Source organism: Homarus americanus, unplaced genomic scaffold (assembly GCF_018991925.1).
Source record: "Homarus americanus isolate GMGI-L3 unplaced genomic scaffold, GMGI_Hamer_2.0 scaffold52289, whole genome shotgun sequence".
Taxonomy (NCBI): Eukaryota; Metazoa; Arthropoda; class Malacostraca; order Decapoda; family Nephropidae; genus Homarus; species Homarus americanus.
The window spans coordinates 10,518-32,295 of NW_024750364.1; the positions used below are offsets into that span (position 1 = coordinate 10,518).

Below are 21,778 nucleotides of genomic sequence, written 5' to 3' on the forward strand. Positions count from 1 at the left end.
CCTCATTCTGTACCTGGAGACACAACTCACAGTGACGTCACTGACTCTAAACCCTCCCTCCCCCACTAATTGATTCTGAGAATGGGTCGCCCTGGATAATATTCCGTCAATGAGAAGAGCATGGTACACCCCTGGTGACAGGAAGAGAAGTAATACGGCGTGACTTAGACGAGGAGTGGAGAGGCAAATGCTGATCCGTTCCCTCTGGGGGGCCCAGGTACTGCCCTGCTGGACATGATCAGACTAGAGGCTGGTCAAACCCGTAATAACTCAGCCATTTCTTCTAGGTTTCAACTGAGTTGCCTTAACTTTGGTACAGATGCTCAAAAACTATTTTACTGGGGGTAGGGAGGCAATGAATTTCAGAATGAACACTGTAACTCCCAGTTTTTTGAGCGACTGTACGTTCTATGTATATCACCCCTTGCTATGTCATGAACAAAATATGAGGAAAAAAGGCGTCAAAGCACTCGGTCACGATTGTGTCCAAATTTCAGCTTTCCAGTTAAAAATGTGCCTGAGATATAGCTCGACAAAAAATAAGAAGGCAAACAAAAACATATAAAAACGGAACAACCACTGAGTACCTCACTTTCCTATGCACTTTCTGGGCACCTAGAGATAAAATGGTGAAGAGGGGCTGTGTTCAATAATAAAATATTAAACCAAACGGTAAATATCTCAAACACATATCATTGACTCAAATATATGATACCTGTTAGGACAGCCTGTACCTCATATGGGGTCCAGTAGTCTTACAATGATAATTTTAAGCACAATATATAAGGGAGAATTAACAGCAATGTGACTCACAGTAGCTATGGGTGGTAAAATATTGTTAAGAGATAATATAAATGTAAACTTCCTGAGTTGGTAAGTCGAAGCCTAATTACGACTACGAATACAAGCCGACTGAGGCAGTTAAAGGTGGAAATGAACCACGAGAATAATGTTTAAGAGGTTGACGAGAACACAGGCTGCTGAGATCAACAAGAGAAACTGTCAAAATGGATTCCTCTGAGAAACTAAACAGATTTATTTGTTTGAAAAATTATTAGACCACTGAGTACACCAAACCATCCGTGACTTATGGGTGAAATTTAAATTTTATGTTTATTTAACTAGAATAATAAAGATACATAGTAAACCACATCAGGGAGGTACTACCGCCTGGGAAGATATTGGAAGCATAATGTGTTTATCTAATGGTAGACCCTGCTACTATATGGCATCACAAAAATTGTGACCGAGTCCCAGGTTGCTGATCTGACTTGCCTCATTTACACACAATTGCAGGGTCTCAATTGTTTCTCTTACTTTGACAACACAACATACATAATGTATATCGTTTCTCATTCTTGATTTATTTTTAGTTTGTAATTATTTATGTTTATTATTATTTTTATTATTTTATTTTTATTATTTTATTAATCTTTATTAATTATTATAATAATAATAGTTATTATTATTATTATTATTATTATTATTATTATTATTATTATTTTCGCCCCCCAGGCCCTGATGTGGGTTAGTGACCCTGCCCGTGGGCTAATCCCTGCAAAAGAATGACGTAGACACCCCATTATATAAATAAGTATGTGATGATGAGAATATCAGATCTACGATTAAAGTAAAGGATATTATTGCCAGTGTTAAGTATATGGGTAAGGATGAAACTAGCCAGACCACATAATTTGTCCTGAGAGAGAGACCGTGAATTACACGAAAGCGCTTGGGAACTTCTGTGTTTTTTCTTTCCTTAGAACACACACACACACACATATATATATATATATATATATATATATATATATATATATATATATATATATATATATATATATATATATATATATATATATATATATATATGTGTGTGTGTAACGAAAAATACCTGCTCAATTTGGCCTATTATACAATATGGTGCAAATACTAGTCGTCTTACGCAAGTTATAATAAAGTTGACTGGTTCTCAAGTAACACACAATTACATAACGATTCTCCTCGTATCCTACGTAGTTAATGCCTTACCTCTAGCACCTCCACATTTTTCTAAAGGTTCTTTTCGCCTCCCCTTCAACCCTCACTCCCCATCTTCGCCCTTAATACTGCTGGCCCAGTGACCGAACCTTCCGGGTTGACTGCCACCACGCTGGATATGATCACTTGCCAGTCCCGTGTTTCAAAATATTTCATCTTTGTACAAAACCAACCTCTCATATTCTGTTTATTTTTTATAAATTCTTCAGTATATTTAGTTTTCCTCAATCATAAAAAGCTTAAGGAGAAAACAAGAACAAACTAAAGTCGCTAAATGATATAATACAGAGAACCAATTCTGGAGGTTGAACCTCCGGTGAGGAGCGGCAGGAAGTATGCCCTGTGGGTCAGAAGGGGTAGAGGTTCTTCTCTGACGTATACTGTTATGCTCTCCTCTGTTTTGTTTATGTTTCTTTACTCCACTCAGATACACACGCAATATTACCCGAACAACAAAACATAGAAGGGTATAAGAGGTGGGTATCATTACTGTAATATTAATGATGGTGTGAGAGGTGGATGGTAACCGGTGGAGGTTGTGGTCAGTCGGGAGGTCAGCAGGAGCCGTCGTGAGACCTCGGCTCCAACCTCCACGCCAGTAGCCAACTTACTACGGCCCTGAAAGAACGCTTCTCAAGTGAGTTTCTCCGTTTGGTTGCCTGTTATGCTGTGGGTTGTTACACCTCAGTGATGTTGCTTTTCTGAAACACATTACTCTGATGTGACCCATTTTTATTTAATCAATTTAACATTTTCAACACATGTAAATATTATTTGTCAATCATGTCATAAAATAATTATTAGTTGACCCAATCCTGTCAACAAACCCGTTCTGGTGACAACACTCTAGTAAGGTTACCAAGGTTATTTGTGCTCAAGGTCATCGTGGCCTTAGACTGTGTTTATATTAGATACACATATAATATTTTTACGCATTTCCATAGATTTGGCTGTGGAACTGTGTTAGTGATGTAGCATGATTGGCATTTTCTTCTTTGGTCCTCACATTTCGTTAAGCCCCGAGTCTCGCCAAGGACTGTCGTAGGGACATACACAACATAGCATCTACACCTCACACTCGCAGATCAAGCAAGGCAGTCAACAGAGGCGCGGGTACTGGGAGACTCCAACACTGTCAGCATCGAGTAGTGATCAACCAGGCCCGTCCTCCCTTTATATGTTTCTTGGTACTTTCTAAATTGAAGGCTGTTACAAAAGATAAATTTATAGCTTTATCACACTGCTTTTATATTTTCTTTTATTGTCGTTGAGGATATAGCTATAGTGTCTGTGGATGTTATATGATAATCAAATGTAGAGATAGACACAAACGTTAAACATTTAAAGATTCTATATGAAATATCAAAAGTAAAAGCTTTACCTTAAAATAATATCTGCTCACTGAGACATAGTGATGTGTGACTTTGCTAAGTATTCTTACAGCATTGACAAATTCTTCTGCACGTTCGAGGTCACGATCGAATCTGAATAAAATAAAATGCCAACACTGGTTCCGACCCAATCAATAATAAGTAACGGCGTTGTTGCCTTACTCTCCTTGTGTCTTATCACAACAACATGCCATTGACAGCTTGATGTCTCTTTTTAAATTAATCGTAAGAGTCTGTTGCTATATATCACCATTCACAAGTCAAATGATTGTCAATTTAAGGAGCGCTGACAGTAACCAGAAAATCGTAGCTAAAAGAAAGTGTTCACTATTGTCAAAGGCATATTTTTGTGAAATAGATTGTTAAGTGGTATTAGGGTCTTATTGAGGCAGTGACGGTTATTGAGGTTAGTTACCCGTTATTGCTGTTCGTGTTGATGCGTCTTTAACAAGCGTATGGTTGGTACTTGTGAGGGTAGTAAACTATAATAGTAGCGAGGAAACGGAGAAACGATGGGGTGTTTAGTTATATAAACGAGGTGTATCTGTTCGCGGAAAAAAATTGTAATAATGACCTTTACTTGTGATAGTTGTAGCTCATTTTAACCTCCTACGATGGTACAAATTACGCGTACAGTATCAGAGAAAAAAGTGATAGTAAGAAGAGGATCAGTGTGGGTGTATGATAATAATAGGGGATATATCACTGGAGTAAAACCATGAAAAGAAGAATACTGAGCGACAGACATAACAGGGAGAGCAGATGAGGTTTGATAAGACACTCCCATTTAACCCATCCAGCACGATGACTAACACATTGAATATGACAACACTGTACTCAAGGGACTTACGAAATCGTACTCAAAGGGTAAAGTTATCGTACTCAAGGGTTTATATCATAGTTCTGAAGGGGTTAAGTCATCTCACTGAAGGGGTTATGAATGCACGTGACTACCACAAAGTATAAGACCCTGCTAAGAGATGGGTGGGGACCTCATGAGTAAAGCTCTGGGAAAACACCCTGGAAATTGGTCACTGATATACAAGGAAAATAAATTAAGGGAATAAATTCAATTCTGAGGAAAATATTGTTTACCTTCGATAGAAATACAGTCGTTTACTGAGAAAATTAATGCTGTGCTAAGGGGGTTAAGTTGTTGGGCTAAAGAGGTTGAGTGTCGTACTCAGAGGGTCAAGTCATCGTACTCAGGGTTAAGCTTCCGTACCTAAAATGCATAAGGGGTCGACGTAGTACTTAAGATTAGAAATAATGATTATGCATTAAACTATTGTATTCATTAGGATAAATTACCGTACTCAAGGGTCACTTAGTACTCAAGACATACAATCACTGCACTGAAGACTAAGGGTACTCCAGTTGCTTTTTTTTGTCGTACTCAGGTGGATGACTATTTGTATCCAAGGAATCCATTGATTGTTCAAAGACGTCTACACATCTTATTCGAGGGAGTTAAGTTGATGCCTTCAAGTGTACAGAAAGTTGTCCAAGTGACCCTCTTAGAGTTTCATTTTATTGCAGTGATCCCAGTGTGTTCCTCATGCTGTAACCACAATGTGTTCCTCATACTACACCCGGTGTGCTCCTCATACTGTAGCCACAGTGTGTTCCTCATGCTGTAACCACAATGTGGTCCTCATGCTGTAACCACAATGTGTTCCTCATACTACACCCAGTGTGCTCCTCATACTGTAGCCACAGTGCGCCAGCCTCTCAAAACCGTTGCTTTTCCGCCTCTTCCCTGCCAAGCAAGTCATATACCTACAGGGTCCATAGAATAGTGCACAGAAGGCGACCTCATAATCTTAAGCAGTCACACCTGGGCCTCCGAGGAACAGGTTCCTGGGAGGTGACCTACATGTGGTCCTCGCGACCCGCAACACCGTTCTTCCGAGCACCTACATAACTGACCTCGTGTCTGGCAGTCCTCAATACTTTCAAAACCACCAGCAGCAGCAAGTAAGAATAACTGGGTTCACCTGAGGAGGTCACTAAGGCAAGGTTGTTAAAGATTCACATCAGCTTATTTTGCCAGAAACCTGTCACCGAAATATCGTGACTGGCTACCGTTTAAATATGTTAAAAGGTGATGCTGTGTGTCAAATAAACATCAGAAGGTGAATAGTAAAATTTTTCGTTCAGGACTCACGTGTTAATTTACAACAATGTAAACTAAGAATTTAAGAAATGTTGAGTTGTGTTCAGCTGCAATTGGAAAAAATCCGTCAATTGTGACAGACGTTTTCGGTCAGGCCGAGAAAAGGCAGAAATTTGGTTCGTAACGCATCAAATAAAATATTTTGATGAAAATCACAGACCAAAGAAATATCAGGAACGACAGCAAGAGGGACAAAGATTCTTATGCCCAACATGTGCACTCATGACAGTTATTATGAAAGTAATACTTATCTACAGTGTAGAAATATGGAAGCTGTCCACAGAGACCACGTAGGGATCCCTTTTGAGAAAACGGAGTTCTGCAGTGTAAGAGTTCTGTACGACAATGTTTCCAGTGTTATGTTGCCGGCGGCAGAGCAGGGTGGTACCAGACATGGCGTTCCGCGTTCCTCCAACGTTTTCTAGGTCACCCAGAGTCAGGACGCTGACCCCAAACGCACCAAGCCGGCCGGGGTTGGTGAAGAAGTATGAGGGGTACGGAGGGGGGGGGAGGTGTTCAAAGGATGCGTAGGAGTGACCTCCTTCCCCAGATTCCTTGTGAGAGGAAGTTCTGCCGCCGGGCATTTGGTCATCTACTTGTTCATCATTTTATTTTTAGACTGTCACTCTGTAATACAATGACTCAGTACATAAGAACATAAGAAAATAAGGAGTCTGCAATAGGCCGGTTGGCCTGTGCATGGCAGCTCCTGTCGAGAGTTACTACCACTCTCTATCATCCACGAATCTATCTAGCCTCCATTTGAAACTTTCCAGTACAGACTAGTCTGTACTCACCCCTGAAGATGTGAATTACACGAAAGCGCTTGGGAACTTCGTGTTTTCTTCTTTCCTTGTGGTTATCAGCATATATATATATATATATATATATATATATATATATATATATATATATATATATATATATATATATATATATATATATATATGTATATATATATACGCGAGTATCTAAGGGGTGCGGCCACCTCTGGCTGGTAACGTTTAGGACAGTGCTACTCAAAGTGTGGTCCGCGGACCGGTGCCGGTCCGTGAGCCATCGTCTGCCGGTACGCGGAGAGTTTTCAGAAAAGAAAGAAACAATAGTCACGTTCCACACCACGTGACACTGCCGGGACATCTGACTCGGTCTTTTTTTTTTTACATTTTCATTGTAGTTTTTTTATTTATTATGGCTATATTATTCATTACTCACTCATGTTAAAAGTCATTGCTATGCAACTAACGAATGCGATATAATGAACAGCAAAACAGCGAACTGAAATACGTATAACAACACCTTCATGATGATGTGGCGTTTGACTCTGTGGGAACCACACCTGAGGATATCAATAGGGCGCATCACCTTGTGTTGCCAGAATTGCCACGTTTCTCGGCCACCAGTTACGCCATATCCACCCAAAACATAAATCTTTTTATTTTAAGTATGGTAGTTATTTAATTTCGGATAAAATAAATGTATGCATCCCATTAAAAGAAATGGCCGATTTTTTACTATGCGTGCCAGCCGTGAAGGGTGTCACACAGCTGGCAACCCTGCTATTCCACACGTGTGGATCAGCAGTCTGTGATGTCAGGTCACAGGTCAGTGGTTAGTTACCATCAAGAAGTGGAACAGAGAGCATCATACGGGTATCTGCGTGTTTGTCATTTGGGACCCCATCCCAACCCACTGATCTGAAAATGTAAGTACTAATAATCTTAAAGGCCAGTTCACACTATTCCTGTGTAAATTTGAAAAACAAAAAAGTATTGTGGACCGGCCTTAACATTCCACCAATTGGCAACAGTCATAGTCGAAGCAGGCGAAGACCTTAATGTTGTGTCTCTGCAAAATGTCATCAAAGAACACTTGAATAATTTGGCAGATCGTTTTAAGCATTACTTTCCAGCAGAAGAAGATCCACGGAAAGGGACTGGATGGATCCGAAATCCGTTTATGCCACTGAGAGATGACTTTTTCTTAAGTGTCACTATGGAGGATAAATTGTTGGAGCTGGCTGCTGACGAAGGATTGAAGATAAGTTTCGAAACTTCAACATCACTTGCATCTTTTTGGATAAAAGTGAAAGCAGAATATCCTGAGCTTAGTGAAATTGCTCTGAAAACTCTTCTCCCCTTTCCTTCAACCTACCTCTGCGAGACTGGCTTCTCAACAATGAGTGTCATTAAGACAAAATACAGGAATTGTATGGATGTTCATTCTCCATTGCGCGTGGCACTGTCCTCAATTGAACCACGATTGGATAAGCTGACAAAGAAGAAGCAGGCTCACTCTTCACATTAGTAAAGGTTAAGGTTTTGACATGAATATTATTGTGTTAATTGTGTTATTGTGTTAATTGTTATTACTGTGTTAAGTTGTTTCCAAAATCAATATAAATTAAAAATGTGTCAACTTTTATATTCATTATATTTTTCCTGTATAAAACAATATTACTACGAATGTTCAAATAATATTTTCTCTGATCGTAAACAATTAATTGTATGGCACAAATATGGTACTGGTCCCTGGCACACTGGGAAGACTTGTTACGTCAATGATGATTGGCCTTAGAATGAATAAGACATCATGTCTTCATGTTTAGTACAGATAGTCTCAAAATGCCCCTGAAATAGGACATATCTCAAAAGATTTTCCTGGGGAGGGGGGGGACCTATAGGCCCCGGGATTGGCTCGCTTCGCTCGCCGGTCCGTGGCACATTGAAAAAAAACCATGCCGGTCCGCTACATCAGATAGTTTGAGAAGCGCTGGTTTAGGAGACCCTTCGCCTCAGAGAAGAGAACATAGGGGGTGTTCAAGGAAAATTGGAATCATTTTCCTAAAAGTCTAGGTGGATAATGTCTTCTCCTACCACCCCTATTTAGTCTTTATTTTTAATTATTTTACACCGTTTTTATTTATTCGTATTTACATACGTATTCACATCACATTTCGGAGACTCCCTCGACCTCCTCAGGTGAAGGACGATCTGTAGTCTCTGGAACCCAACTCATTCAGCTCAATGACAAAAGATGATCCTTTCAACCATCACTTCCACAAGAGATGCAAAGGCTATTATCACACTCTTAGAGCAGAAGAGAAGTATCCAGAATCCATAAATTATTTGGTGGTAAATATGCCGAATTTAACCAAAACACTGCGGTTTTATCTGTGGGTTCTTATAAGAGGCATTGATAACTTTAATAGAGAAATCATCCTGGTGATTGTACAACCAATCTTAAGAAAGTACATCTTGTCTCACATCAACCTTGATGTGACACACACACACACACACACACACACATATATATATATATATATATATATATACATACATACATACATACTGATAATCACATAGAAAAAAGAAAACACAAAATTCCCAAGTGCTCTCGTGTAATTCACATCTTCAGGGGTGAGTACAGACTGGGTAGTAGTTTATAACAAGACCAATATATACAGTAAAGGAGAGTGAGAACAAGTCCCCATGGTAATTTGAGCCGTTGTTCTAAAAATTCTCTCTCACGTGCACCGCTATGAGAAGATAGGGTCTCGCCAGTTGTTTATTTACATTTGATTGGTGTCCGGCGAAATTTACTTCGTTTCCTGCTGTCTCTCAATATGATTCATAGCAGTTCACAACAATGTCGACAGGAACTTAAAAAATCCAAAAGTACTTGAAAATCCTATCATTTACCGTCTATGCTTTCCGTTTTGGCCAATCTATGGTAGGCAGGAGGTTGAGGAGCAGCTTGGTGTGTATAGATTCAGGACTTATGTGTACAGTATATAGATTTGTGTTTATGTGTATCGTATTATGTTGTTATAATTTATCCTTTATTTTCCTCTCTACAGGATGAGGTTACTATGGTGGGTCCTGCTTGCGGACTCGTGATGGCAGCAGCGGGCAAGCCGAGCAAAGGAAGTGACCACCACCATCACCGCCCTACACCTCACTGCCCCACTTACAACAATCCTTACGCTCACAAAAAATAAATAAATAAAATAATGTTAATATTACTAATAATAACAAAATAAATAAATTAAACCTCACTAAACTAGTTCAATCAATAAATCAACGCAATAATCATTATTCAACATAACAAGCAAACCAAATTAAAGTGTTGTTAGGTTAGTGTGATTATTATCGTAGTTACTGTATTCTGCTACTTAAAGTAAAACGTGATTGTAGAAATCCAGACACACGCAGCTGACCCAAAAGTGATGGTGCATTTGATAACCCTGCGACCTACTGACCTTCACAAATAAAACCTAGCACAGTTTCCAGAAGTCTCATAAGGTATATAACGACAGTATAGAAAATATGTTGATGAATATCAATATTACTAGTAACGAGCATGCTTAAAGTAATTAACAAACTGAAGCCTCAAATTGCCTGGTCCAGACGAGGTATATGCTAGAATATTAAAAGAATGTAGAGATGAGTTGAGTAATCTATTAGCAGTTTTATTAATAAGTCATTAGAATCGGCCTAGTGCCAGAAGCTTGGAACTTGCAAATGTAGTTCCGATTTTCAAAAAGGTGATAAATCAATTGCATCAAATTACCGTCCCATTAGTCTCACGTCAATCATAGCAAGTTGTTAGAGTCAATTACTACGAAAAATCAGAAGCCAACCTTGAAACATTCAACTTAATTCATTCTTCTCAGCACGGGTTCACCCAGGACGTTCTTTGTCTCACAAATTTGCTTAGCTTTTTCTCAGAAGTATATGAAGCGGTAGATAATGATAAGTCATATGATATAATTTATTTAGCTTTCAGTAAAGCATTCGATAGAGTCCTCATGAGAGATTGATAAGGAAGGTAGAAGCACATGGAATAGGTGGATCATTATTAAAATGGATTAGGTCATTGTTAACTGGTGGAAACAAAAGAGTCAGCATAAATGGATTTAAGTCAGACTGGTGGTCAAAAGCGGTTCCCCAGGATCTGTATTAGGCCCTCTGCTGTTTGTTATATTCATTAATGATCTTGATTTAGGTATAACTAGTAGGATTAGTAAATTTGCAGATGATACCAAAATGGGGAGAGGATAAATTCAGACAGTGACTTTGAACACCTTCGAAGAGATCTAGATACCTTACATGAGTGGTCAGACTTGCAATGAATTTTAATACTGATAAAATGCAAGGTACTACAGATAGAAGACGAATACAAACGTTAAGTATAAACTAGGTAACACGGAACTAGAAAACTCAGATTGTGAAAAAGATCTAGGTGTATTTGTTAGCAACGACTTGAAACCTAGAAAAACAATGTATTAGCGTTCGCAACAAAGGCAAACAGGACTTGGGTTCATATTCACAGAACTGCTGACGTTATCTTGAAACTTTACCTAGCATTAGTGAGGCCAACATGGATTATGCGGTTCAATTTGGTGTCCTTATTATAGAATGGACATAGACTTTTGAGAGAGCAAAGAAGAATGACAAAATGATCCATAATATTAGAAACCTTCCATATGAAGAAAGACTGAAAAGCTTAGGCTTGCATTCATTAGAGAGGCGTAGAGTTAGGGAGATATGATAGAGGTGTTCATGGGTAAGGGGATTAACAAGGGTAAAATGGAAGATGCTGAAGCTCAGTAATAACGAAATAACTAGAACAAATGGCTAAATTAGATAAATCCGATTCAGAAAGGATATAGGCAAGCACTGGTTTGGTAATAGAGTTGTGGATATGTGGAATAGGCTACCGAGTGCTATAGTAGGATCAGACGCTAGGGAGCTTCAAGACGAAGTTGATAGGCACATGAAGTGCTGGGGTGGGTGAAAGGACCTGCCCTGTATGGGCCAGTCCCTCCTGCAGTATCCCACTCTTTTATGTTCTTATGTTCTAAACTCATGTGTTGTATGAGGTAGATCTCATTGGGATTATCCCTATACCAAGTTTAAAAGGCGATTATTTCTATTGTGCTAAAAGTGGATAATCGAACACTGTCATCGACCCATTTACAGACTACCAACATATAACGATTAGTATTAAAGCGAGGTTCGTGATTTATGCTCATGATTTAAATTTTATTTTAGAAGTTTATGAGAAAAAGATTCAAAAGTAAATAAGTTCATTTTCAATTCTAGTCGTTAACCACATACGTATCATATTGAACAGGCTCAGTTTGTTTAACTTCCATTGAACGAGTGATAACTCAGGTAAGATCTGATGATTCACGTGTGTTAACCACCAGACGCGGCAGTGATTTGAGTATGCAAATACTTAGAGAGAAAATACAACACGGATAATTTCCATTGTTCTCATCACCTTTCTTCACATAAACAAACGGGTCTAGGGAGTTGTCTGGCCGGGCTGGTAGTGAGATGAGGAAGAGACAGAAATATAGTGTCACACTCAGACCACTGACACACAATAAATATTGCCTTAACTGTTAACACGCTAAACAAAGCAAAAATATACTGCCGGTAGCCTAATAACATAAATCCAAGATGATTAAAGAGCACACCAAAATAAATAACACTACAAAGCTGACCTGTACTGACCATGAGCTAATACTGCTACTAACACACCACCTATAATCTAAAACGGGTTACATCAAACTCTTCCAAAATTTTCAACTGTGAGATTTTGGAGACTAATCTCAGCCACTAATGCCAGTAAAGGCGATGCTGTTGGTGGTTCGTGTCACTCTCCTGGCAACACTGCATAGCCCGGCCTGGTATCACTGCTGATTGGGGGTGACCACTGACAGTCAATAATATATATATATATATATATATATATATATATATATATATATATATATATATATATATATATATATATATATATATATATATATATATATATATATATATATATATATATATATATATATATATATATATATAAGTAAATCACTGTAGGTGCGGTGATTTATATGATAATCATATGAAGAAAACACAGCTCAGCGTTGTAAATCACATCTTCAGGTACAGACTACCCCTGAAGATGAATTACACGAAAGCGTTATGGGAACTTGTGTTTTTCTCCTATATATATATATATATATATATATATATATATATATATATATATATATATATATATATATATATATATATATATATATATATATATATATATCAGAGAGTAGCGTTTTACCAAATCCGGCTTCGAAACATGAGGTTCCATATATATTTCATTAGCCCATAAAGCACGGGATTTCTACATATAATCAAAAACCTCCCCCCGCCAGGACTCGAACCCGGATTTGGTAAAACGCTACTTTCTGATCACTTAAGTGGCACAGGCAATTCCCTGGGTGGTTCACGGCGCCATAAGCTCGATGAACAGGCCTTGTGTGAAATATAACAAAGTCTAGGATTGCTTTTAGTGTCCTAGTGGTGTAAGAGGTAACGTTCCCGGCACACACATAAGATTGTGGGTTTGAGTCCTCGAGGGGTGAGGTTGTTGATTATATGTAGAAGTCCGCGCTTTATGCTAATGAAAATATATATATATATATATATATATATATATATATATATATATATATATATATATATATATATATATATATATATATATATATTGGGTAGTGATTATATTGTGGTGTTGTGATGTTTGAACTGTCCACCAGGCAGATTGATGCCCCGGAGAGTGACTAAATTTTTTTTTTTACAGGGATTAGCCCACATCAGGACCTGGGGGCAAAAATATAATAATAAATAATAGTAATAATATATTATTATTATTATTATAATTACAACAATTAATAAAATTAATACAAATAAACAATAAAATAATAATAAAAAAATAATAATAATATTAATAATAATAATAACAATAAATAAATACAAAAACGAAAATTAATCAAGAGTGAGAAACGATATATTATGTATGTTGTGTTGTCAAAGTAAGACCCTGCAATTGGTGTAAATGAGGCAGAAAGTCAGATCAGCAACCTGGGACTTGGTCAGAATTTCGTGATGCCATTGGCGGCAGGGTCTACCATTAGACAACACATTATGCTTCCAACATCTTCCCAGGCAGTAGCACCTCCCTGTTTGGTAGCTGCTTTCTACCTACTACTTTCACCTCATTTCTTACTCCAATGAAATTTGTCCAGACTTATTTAAAAACTTTTTACAATTGCATTACTTATACCCTTTCAGCTGTATACGTTAAGCTTCTTTGTTTAAAACTACTGTGCATCTGACAATAGTCGATTTACCTTCTCTTAGTTCTACATTAGTCAAAAGGAAGCATGGGTAATAGTGGCTTGTTATCTTCTAGCCAACTATTGAAAATCACTGGATCAACTTTGACACAAAACTTGAATCAAATCACAGGAACCTGCAACCACAATAAACCAACACTCACAATAAAACACATACTGTACTGTCCACACACACCTACACTCACAATAACACACCTACACTCACACAACACACCTACACTCACAATAACACACCTACACCACAATAACACACCTACACTCACAACAACACATCTACATTCACAATAACACACCTACACTCACAACAACACACCCACACTCACAAACACACCTACACTCACAACACACACCTACACTCACAATAACATACTTACACTCACACAACACACCTACACTCACAAAACATACATTCACTCACACACACACCTACACCTCACAACAACACACCTACACTTACAACAACACACCTACACTCACACAACACCTACACTCACAATAACACACCTACACCACAACAACACACCTACACTCACAATAACACACCTACACTCACACACACACCTACACTCACAACAACACACCTACACTCACAACAACACACCTACACTACACACAACATACCTACACCTCACAATAACACACCTACACCACAACAACAAAACCCACACTCACACACACACCTACACTCACAACAACACACCTACACCACACAACACACCTACACTCACAACAACACACCTACACTCACAACAACACACCTACACTCAACAACATACCTACACTCACACAACACACCTACACTCACACAACACACCTACACTCACAATAACACACCTACACCACAACAACACACCTACACTCACTATACCGCCCTTCAGGATTTATTGAACAGTCTCCAAACTGGGCCACCAACAACCATGTCACCATCAACCATACCAAGACAATGGTTATGCACATCAACCTCTCCTCCGACATTGTCCCACCTCCTTCCATTACCCTAGGTCCGAACACACACTCCAGGTTGTAGATTCCACAAGCTCCTCGGCGTCACCATAACAAACTAAATTGAAACCCACGTCAGTGAAGTTGTCAACCTCCAGTTTCCGTCTCCACCTCCTCCGCCGACTCAAGTCCTCGGAGTTCCTGCACCCGAGCTCCTCAGTGTCTACAACAACATTCATACTTCCCAAGCTCACCTATGCCTCCCCCACCTGGTCTTCCTCCCTAAATGCCACACAACGTAAACACCTAGAAAGTGCAAAAGAGGGCATGCAAGATTATTCTTCTCCCTTCCTACTCCACATATCAAGAAGCGCCCAACACACTGACCTTTCGACTCTCACTGACCATCACCACGACCTCATCTGCAAATTTGGTAAGAAGCTTCTACACCATCCCCGACACCGGCCCCTACTACCACCTGAGATCCCCTGTCCGAGAATTGCTGTTCGACACCACAACCGCATCCAGCCCATACGTGCACGAACTGATCGCTATAAGAACAGCCCAGTCCCAACCATTGTAAAAAATTATCAATAACATGTAATAAATCAGTGTATTCACCGTAAACACTGCTCCTACACTGTCACTATGTTGAAATGAACTGTATTTTGAGCTGATCCCCATCTAAGTTACTATATGTCTTATTTGTGTCACTTATGTCACTTGTATATTATTTGTAATTGCAACCCATTCCCCAAATATGTAACTGTATATTCAGCCTTCTTGCCAAGCTCTTTCAATAAACCGTATTATTATTATTATTATTATTATTATACAACACACCTACACTCACAACAACACACCTACACTCACAACAACAACACCTACACTCACACACAACACACCCACACTCAATAACACACCTACACTCACACAATAACACACCCACACTCACAATAACATACCTACACTCACAATAACACACCCACACTCACAACAACACACCTACACTCACACAACACACCCACTCACAACAACACACCTACACCCACAACAACACACACCTACACCACACACACACCCACACTCACAATAACACACCCACACTCACAACAACACACCCACACTCCCAATAACACACCCACACTCACAACAACACACCTACACCTCACAACAACACACCTACACCTCACACAATAACACACCCACACCACAATAACACACCTACACCACAACAACACACCCACACTCACACAACACACCCACACTCACAACAACACACCCACACCACACAACACACCTACACCTCACACACAACACACCTACACACAATAACACACCTACACTCACAACAACACACCTACACTCACAACAACACACCTACACTCACATAACACACCTACACTCACATCACACCTACACTCACACAACACACTACACTCACAATAACACACCTACACTCACACAACACACCTACACTCACACAACACACCTACACTCACAATAACACACCTACACTCACATAACACACCTACACTCACACAACACACCCACACTCACTAACACACCTACACTCACACAACACACAACTCAATAACACACCCACACCCACAACACACCTACCTCACACAACACACCACACTCACAATAACACACCTACACTCACAGTAACACACCCACACTCACAATAACACACCCACACTCACACACACCTACACTCACCAACAACACACCCACACTCACACAACACACCTACACTCACACACCTACACTCACACAACACACCTACACTCAATAACACACTACACCAATAACACACCTACACTCACACAACACACCCACACTCACACACACCCACACCTCACAATAACACACCTACACTCACAATAACACACCTACACTCACAATAACACACCTACACTCACACAACACACACTACACCACAATAACAACCTACACTCACACAACACACCCACACTCACAATAACACACCCACACCACACAACACACACACACACTCACAATAACACACCTACACTCACACAACACACCTACACTCACACAACACACCTACACCTACAACACACCTACACTCACACAACACACCTACACTCCACAATAACACACCTACACTCACACAACACACCTACACTCACACAACACACCTACACTCACAATAACACACATACACTCAACAACACACCACACTCACACAAACACACCCACACCACACACACACCTACACTCACAATAACACACCTACACTCCACAATAACACACCTACCACACAACACACATACACTCACAACACACACTACACTCACAATAACACACCTACACTCACACACACATACACTCACACAACACACCTACACTCACACAACACACCCACACCTCACACAACACACCTACACTCACAATAACACACCCACACTCACACAACACACTACACCACAATAACACACTTACACTCACAACACACACTCACAATAGCACTCCGTACCGACATACCAATACCTACTACTCAACATAGACTAACACAACAATCTCCTTTTGTACCTTTTACGGAATATAGACATACACAGCAACAGCAGGTCTCTGTAACACAGAACACAGCAACAGGTACAACACACTGGCATGGCTCAACACCTACGGTTAGCACTACTAAAGTTTTGATTTTCAGGGCGTAGCTCCAGCAAATCCACAGTGATACACCTGGTGTCAAGCCCCTTCCGACAGGTGCAGAGTCATCAGGCACATCAGAGAGCGCCTTGGTACGACCTCTTCCTCCTCCTCCCTCCCTCCCTCCCCGTGGCTGCCTGCATGTGCATGCCCCCTCGCCCGTTCCTTCCCTCGTTACCCACCCTAACCCTTCATTCATTCCATACCTCCACATCCCTTTCCCTCCTCACACTCTCTCCATCCCCATCTCCTCCCTTCAAAGTCACCTTTTCCTCCATCCTCGCACACTCTCTCCATCCTCATCACCTTCCTCCAATGTCCTCCTCACCATTTCTCTCTCCCGCACCGCTTGGCTTCCTCTGCTTTCTAGACTACCCGAGTTTCTGGCGAAAACGAACACTAATAACACTTTAGAAGTTCTTTTCTTCGGGTTTCTGTTGGTGTAGACCATCTGCTCTCCAAACTTATTCTACTTGGTAACCAGAGCAGAAATAAGCTTTGTGAGTGACGCTGCATGTCTTTACTTTACTCACAAAAACACAATTTTAGTATAAGTGACGTAGTACGTAATGAACTACAGTACGCTAGCTGACGACCTCACACACACACACACACACACACACACCAAAATGCCACCCCGAAGACCGTGTCTTGAAGTGCTCACCAAAAAGAAAACATGAAAACGACCACTTTACGTATGATTTAATTTCTGTTGACTGAAGGTAAACGCTCGTCAATGTATTGGTAAACCTCTTCAAAGGTTGTAAATATATGACTTCAACAAGGACCAGTTTATCACTTCAGCAGACTGTCCCGTTTACCTTGTAATAGTCTCCCCTGACCACAAACTACAACATATGGACACGAACTCTATTACCTCATCTTAATATTCTGGTTATTCTCAAGCTTGCATAATACCTAACCATCTTTGATAACATAATCCTCAAACACAATACAAAAACACGAATGACTACTACCTGTATATTGAGTAGGGAAACGTATAGTATATCGAGATTCAGTTGATAATTATGAATAACATGGAACAGAAGGTTAAGTACACTAGTCCAAGAGGATGACCAAATTGTCTTACCTCTATGTACACCTGGCGTGATACAGAGGTCCTGGCCGAGCTGGCGTCCATGGCGGTGGCTGCATCTGAAACCGATTCCAGAGACCCGTCTGTGAAGCCCTCAGAAGAGGCCTCTCAGGAGTCCTCGATGCCGTGGAAGCTGTGATAGCCTCCATAAAGCCAGTGAGTATACTGTCACACCATCATCATCACCCCTTGAGAAACACACCGTCACCACCACCTCCTTGAGAAACAACCATCATCATCACCACCTCCTTGAGAAACACACCATCATCATCACCACTCTTGAGAAACACACCATCATTATCACCTCATTGAGAAACACACCGTCACCACTACCTCCTTGAGAAACACACCGTCACCACCTCCTTGAGAAACACACCGTCACCACCACCTCCTTGAGAAACACACCATCATCATCACCACCTCCTTGAGAAATACACCGTCACCACCACCTCCTACAGTCCTCTACAGCCGCGATAATTCTCTATTTACTTTAAATAACAAATTGCAGCCATTTCCATTCACCCAAGTCGAAGTCTTTTATTCAAGAAATAACCAGACGCTGAATTTTGTAACCTTGAGTTCTTTAATACGTTGACGAAAAGGTCCATGTATGACGTTGTCTTCCGGTGAGTAATTATTCTTGCAGTTTACTTTTCTCTTTTTTGTTTTTAGCAATCCGAGGCAGAGACACCAACTGGTACTGATTCTAGTAGCCAGGGCGGATACTAGTGCAGGCGCTGAAGGTGATGCCGATGGTGACAGCGAGGGTGATGCAGCTGACACAGGCAATGAAACCACGAGGAACGACCAGGCCAGCGGGACTGCGGAAGTAGGAGGGCCGAAGACCCCCAGCAGCAACACCTCCACCACTACTACTAATTCACCAATCGAAGCGGCAGTCGCTGACGAAGGTGATCAGGAGACCTCTGAAGAACCAGACACGAAGGAACCCGAGGAGAGAGTAAGGAAGAGGAAAGGGAAGGAGGAAATGGGGGGGGAAGAAGAGGTGGAATAAGAAGAGAAGAAAGGTGGTGTAAAGGAGAGTTAAGGAAAGAACGGAGAAGAAATAGATGCGTTGGAGAAAGAGGAGAGTAAGAGAGAAACAAAGAAGGATGCGGTGTTTGAGAGGAAAGTAAAGATGACCGTAAAGATTAAGATACATAGAAGATGAAGGGAGAGAACAATGGTGGGGAGGTACATAGAAGAAAAGAGAGGGTGAAACGGAGAGAGTCGGTATGCAAGAGAAGTAGGACAGGAGGGTGAAAGAAGGAGGAAGGAAGGTGGAAGAAGGAGGGCAAGAAGGAGTAACGTAGCAGGGTAGTGGAGAAGTTATAGCTGTGGACATTAGATTCTGGTCATCTGTGTTGCGGACCAAGTGTTACTTTTGTACTGCAATACAATACATCGTAATTATGTACTCAATACGTTGTTGGTTAGATTTCCTATTAAATTAAACCCACACACTTTAAATGTATTAATATAGATGTAAAACCAATGGAATAAAAAAGCGTATTACATTAAATTTCAACGAATAAACCTACATGTCTGGAAATGAAACTTATTGCCATCTCCTTCACGTCACAGAGAAACCCCTGACCAAGGAGGAGCAAAAGGCTGAGAAATACAACGGCGTCACCGACAAGCTCGTTCACGTAGTGTCGGAGTCCCTGAAGAAGAAGTGGACTCCTGCCCGTCACCCTGACGAAGCGTGAGTCCTCCATATTAGACACTTCTACACATCTGATGTTATTTGACATTTACACTGAGAAAAGTAACCATTTTATACAGGAGTCAGATATCATTATTATTATTATAATTACTGTTATTAGCATTGTTACCACTGCAGTACTATTACCATTACCGCCATCGTCATTAATCATCATAATCATCATCATCATATTTATCACACGAGAGGCAAATACCGTACATTATCTTATCTCCCTCTCCGCCTTCATCCACTAGGGCCCGATAACTCTGGAGGAGGTCGACGTTGAAGCTGAAGCTGAACCTGAACCTGAACCTGAAGTTCACATTCCTCAACCTAATGACAAAGGAGATAAGAGGAGGAAGAACAACAACAACAGAAACAGGAATGCGAATAAAAAACTATGCAAGGATCTGAAGACGATGACGAAGTTGTAGAACACAACAATAAGAGAAAATCAACAGTGGGGAGGTAGAGAAAACTGAGAAACGAAAGAGAAAACAGAAGAACAAGAGGAAAAACAAGAACAATAACGCACAGAAGAAGGAGAAGAAGAAGGAGAAGTAGCTGATGAATCGAACGATAACAACAAGAGGAACAGGAAAAAATAAGAAGGGCAAGAAGCAGCAGAGGAAACACAACAAGAACAAGAGAAAGAAGAACAAGAAGAACAAGACAGATGAGGAGGAGATTGAGAGAAGCCAAGGCTCTGGAGGAGGACCAGGAGACTCAAGAAGAGGTAAAGGAAGCTATTACTGACGGAGGACAGACAAACGTTCTTCTGTTGTATAACTTTTATAAGGTGTTGTACAGTAGGTGAAGCGGACCTCAGTCCCAATAATACCAATCTAACCTAAACATCAAGGTTGGAGCTTATTAGGATTGAGTTCCACTAGATAGAAAGAAGTCCGTTAAAACTGGGACCTATAACGACTTGGGCCCATTAGGAAAAGGGTTTAGTTTCAGTAGTTAGGTTAGGCTGGGGGCTATCTAGGACGGGGCAAATCTAAGCAGCCAATCTTCTAGTCATGTCACTGTACGGTGTATACAAACGCCAGACGCTCTTGATTTCCTTACTGGCACTGTTATCGAAACAAAGTCAAAAATTCAGTCCGCAGTTGACGGTCAGCATTTTCCAGTAAATGCAGGAGAATGCCCCCCAACCCCACACACACATAGTGCCTCTTGATTGTGGACAGTAATTAAGAGATATTGACACGATGTTTCTTGTCTCAGGAGAGTAAGTGACAGTTTCAAACGTGAAACTTCTCTCTCATAAAAAATGTTAGCCAGTCCTTCTCAGACAATCTAAGTTGTAATAATATTAATTTCTCATTTAGCATCTTAGTCGAAATTTATTGAAAGTTATTAGATAAGTCTATATTCAATAACTAAACCAGTTGTACCTAAAACGTGAAAACTAGATGTTTATCATACAAATTTCTTTAAAGATTGTTCTTTTTTCTGACAGAGTGATGCTGAGGTCACTGCGGCGGAAGGTCGGGAAGAACCAACCCAAGAGAAATAATAAAGAGGGTAAAAA

The 21,778-nt window shown here is 40.3% G+C and overlaps 2 long non-coding RNA genes across 2 annotated transcripts; both read left to right on the plus strand.

Annotated features, from left to right (window-relative positions):
• The first annotated feature begins 18,548 nt into the window (after positions 1–18,548).
• On the plus strand, positions 18,549–19,489 carry LOC121854050. The gene is made up of 2 exons (XR_006086466.1): positions 18,549–18,686; positions 19,203–19,489. It is a non-coding gene; the product is annotated as an uncharacterized LOC121854050 (long non-coding RNA).
• Positions 19,490–20,183: 694 nt separating this feature from the next.
• On the plus strand, positions 20,184–20,774 carry LOC121854048. Its single transcript, XR_006086465.1, has 2 exons — positions 20,184–20,238; positions 20,493–20,774. It is a non-coding gene; the product is annotated as an uncharacterized LOC121854048 (long non-coding RNA).
• The last annotated feature ends 1,004 nt before the right edge of the window (positions 20,775–21,778 follow it).